Source organism: Salvelinus sp. IW2-2015, linkage group LG4q.2 (assembly GCF_002910315.2).
Source record: "Salvelinus sp. IW2-2015 linkage group LG4q.2, ASM291031v2, whole genome shotgun sequence".
NCBI classification, from domain to species: domain Eukaryota; kingdom Metazoa; phylum Chordata; class Actinopteri; order Salmoniformes; family Salmonidae; genus Salvelinus; species Salvelinus sp. IW2-2015.
The window spans coordinates 15,617,696-15,621,368 of NC_036843.1; the positions used below are offsets into that span (position 1 = coordinate 15,617,696).

Sequence of the window (3,673 nt, forward strand, 5' to 3'; positions counted from 1 at the left end):
ACTGTTATTACTAATGGAGGTAAGACAACATATAGCCGATATCCAAAGACCCACCGCCCCCCTAAATGTCATTATAGCCGTCTAATTTGTATTTATTTTCTTTTAGCTGAGGGATAGGCTCTATAGCCTAACCTAGGCCTACTAACGTTTCAGACTACTTTTATTTCCCCCTTTTTAATTTTTTTATTATTAAATTATTATTTTCACATAGGCCTCCACCATCTATAGGCTGTCGATTTACAATACATTTACAGACCTAACGAGAAGCTCAATGTGTCAATTTTATGCCTATGGCCTTATCCTGTTGTTACGTTTTAATAAAAACAAACAACTTATCCTATAGATCCTTAAGGATTTGCCCCAACATTTCTGTTTTATTAGGGCTAATCGTTTGGACCAATGTGCTTTGGGGGAGGTCTATGTAGGCTGGGCTATTGATTTTTTTTTTCTCCCTCTTTTTAATGTGGTCTGGACGTTGTCACTTACTCAGTGCAGGGCGGAGATGATGAGACATTTCTTTAGTGGGGAGGGGGAGACGTTGTGCATTGCTAACTGTTCCCGTTTTTTTTTCGGAACAGAATTGAGACTGAGCGTGGGGCTAATACACTGCTCAAAAAAATAAAGGGAACACTTAAACAACACAATGTAACTCCAAGTCAATCACACTTCTGTGAAATCAAACTGTCCACTTAGGAAGCAACACTGATTGACAATAAATTMCACATGCTGTTGTGCAAATGGAATAGACAAAAGGTGGAAATTATAGGCAATTAGCAAGACACCCCCAATAAAGGAATGGTTCTGCAGGTGGTGACCACAGACCACTTCTCAGTTAGAAGCTGTTTTTCAGTCTCTAGGTCCCAGCTTTGATGCACCTGTACGGACCGCGCCTTCTGGATGATAGCGGGGTGAACAGGCAGTGGCTCGGGTGGTTGTTATCCTTGATGATCTTTATGGCCTTCCTTTGACATCGGGTGCTGTAGGTGTCATGGAGGGCATGTAGTTTGCCCCTGGTGATGCGTTGTGCAGACTGCACCACCCACTGGAGAGCCTTGCGGTTGAGGGCGGTGCAGTTGCCGTACCAGGCTGTGATACAGCCCGACAGGATGCTCTTGATTGTGCATCTGTAAAAGTTTGTGGGGGGTTTGGGTGACAAGCTCATTTTTTTTTAGCTGTTGCGCCTTCTTCACCACACTGTGTGTGGGTGGACCATTTCAGTTTGTCTGTGATGTGTACACCCAGGAACTTAAAACTTTCCACCTTCTCCACCACTATTCCCTTCAATGTGGATAGGGGGTGCTCCCTTTGCTGTTTCCTGAAGTCCACGATCATCTCCTTAGTTTTTTTGACATTGAGTGAGGGGTTGTTTTCCTGACACCACACTCCGAGGGCCCTCACCTCCTCCCTGTAGGCTGTCTCGTTGTCGTTGGTGATCAAGCCCACTACTGTTGTGTCGTCTGCAAGAACAGTGAAGTGGAGGTGTTTCCTACCTTCACCACCTGGGGGCAGCCCGTCAAAGTCCAGGACCCAGTTGCACAGGGTGGGGCTGAGACCAGGCCCTCCATCTTGATGATGAGCTTGGAGGGTACTATGGTGTTGAATGCTGAGCTGTAGTCAATTAACAGCATTCTTACATGGGTATTATTTTTGTCCAGATGGGATAGGGCAGTGTGCAGTGATGGCGATTGCGTCATCTGTGGACCTGTTGGGGCGGTATGCAAACTGAAGTGTCTCTAGTATGGCCGGTAAGGTGGTGGTGATATGATCCTTGACTAGTCTCTCAAAGCACTTCATGATGACAGAAGTGAGTGCTATGGGGCCATAGTCATTTAGTTCACTTAACTTTGCCTTCTTGGGCACAGGAACAGTGGTAGCCATCTTGAAGCATGTGGGGACAACAGACTGGAATAGGGAGAGATTGAGTATGTCCGTAAACACACCAGCCTGCTGGTCTATGAATGCTCTGAGGACGCGGCTAGGGATGCCGTCTGGGCCAGTAGCCTTGCGAGGCTGAACACGTTTAAATGTTTCACTCACGAGAAGGAGAGGGGGCGCAGTCTTTGTTAGTGAGCTGTGACGGTGGCACTGTATTATCCTCAAAGCGGGCAAAGGTGTTTAGTTTGTCTGGAAGCGAGACGTCGGTGTCCGCGACGTGGCTGTTTTTGTAGTCCGTAATTTCCTGTAGATCCTGCCACATACGTCTCGTATCTGAGCCGTTGAATTGCAACTCCACCATGCACATTTGTGGCCTGCTGGAGGTCATTTTGCAGGGCTCTGGCAGTGCTCCTCTGGCAGTACTCCTCCTTGCACAAAGGCGGAGGTAGCGGTCCTGCTGCTGGGTTGTTGCCCTCCTACGGCCTCCTCCACGTCTCCTGATGTACGCTGGCCTGTCTCCGTGGTAGCGCCTCCATGCTCTGGACACTACGCTGACAGACAGAGCAAAACCTTTTTGCGACAAGCTTCGCATTGATGTGCCATCCTGGATGAACTGCACTACTGAGCCACTTGGTGTGGGTTTGTAGACTCCGTCTCAATGCTACGCACTAGAGGTGAAGCACAGCAGCATTCAAGTGACCAAAACATCAGGCAGGAAGCATAGGAAAAACAGAAATACTCAGGAGAGGCTGCTGCATACATTGAGACCACAATCAGGTGACACTTTTAATAAATGGATCACTATTCACTTTAAATAATGCACTTTAATAATGTTTACATATTATATTATTATGCATTATCTCATGCACATGTACACATATACTGGTATTTTTATACCATCACATTGCACGTTGCGCTATGCCGTTTGGCATGCGCTCATCCGTATACTTATATTTACATATCTCATTCACGGCCTTTAGATTTGTGGGTGTGTATTAGGTAGTTGGCTGGGAATTATTAGATTACTTGTTAGATATTACTGCACTGTTGGAAACTAGAAGGCATTTTATCACTACACTCGCATTAACATCTGGCTAAAGCATGTGTTATGGTGACGAATAACATTTGATTTGATTTGAAAAACTGATGAGGAGCTAGGTTTTCCAATCCAACTGGCAACAGATTCTCATGCGAATATTCCAAAATCTGCATGAAAACATTTTCCCACCAGAGGATGGTGTTTCCTCACTTGCACGTTGCGAGTAGTCTGTGTTTGATGCATGGTTGCAGCATAAAAAGTACTTTTGCGGTTCTAATTCCATGTACCTCGCTCTCTCATCTGCCGGGTCCTCGCTCGCTCTGCGCGCTGCTGTGCCAGCTGCTTGCGCCGCTCGGTCTGGCCGCTGGCGCTCTGAACGCGTCTCTCTGCTCTTCTCTCGCCGTTTCTCTCTGCTCTTCTCATCTCGCTCTCTCTCTCTTGCGCTTCTCGTCCGCTTCGTCTCTTGCCGCTCTCTCGATCTCTCTCTCTGCGCTCTTCGTCTCGTTTCTCTCTGCGCTCTCTGCTCGCTGTCTCGTCTCTCTGCCGCTCTCTCTCTCTGCCGTCTCTTCTCTCTGCCGCTGTCTCTCTCTCGCTCTCTCTCTGCCGCTCTCTTGCGCTCTCTCTTCTGCCGCTCTGCGGTCGCATCTGCGTCTCTCTCTGCGCTCTCTCGTCTCTCTCTCTGCGCTTCTCGGTCGCTGCTTCTCTGGCTGCCGCTCTCCCTCGCTCTCTCTCGTTGCGTTCTGCTCTCTCTCTCTGCGG

At 47.9% G+C, this 3,673-nt stretch overlaps 1 protein-coding gene across 1 annotated transcript in view; it reads left to right on the forward strand.

Moving 5' to 3' along the window:
- The window catches only part of LOC111963404 (fermitin family homolog 2), an 85,590-nt gene that overhangs the window by 70,464 nt on the left and 11,453 nt on the right, over nt 1-3,673 (forward strand).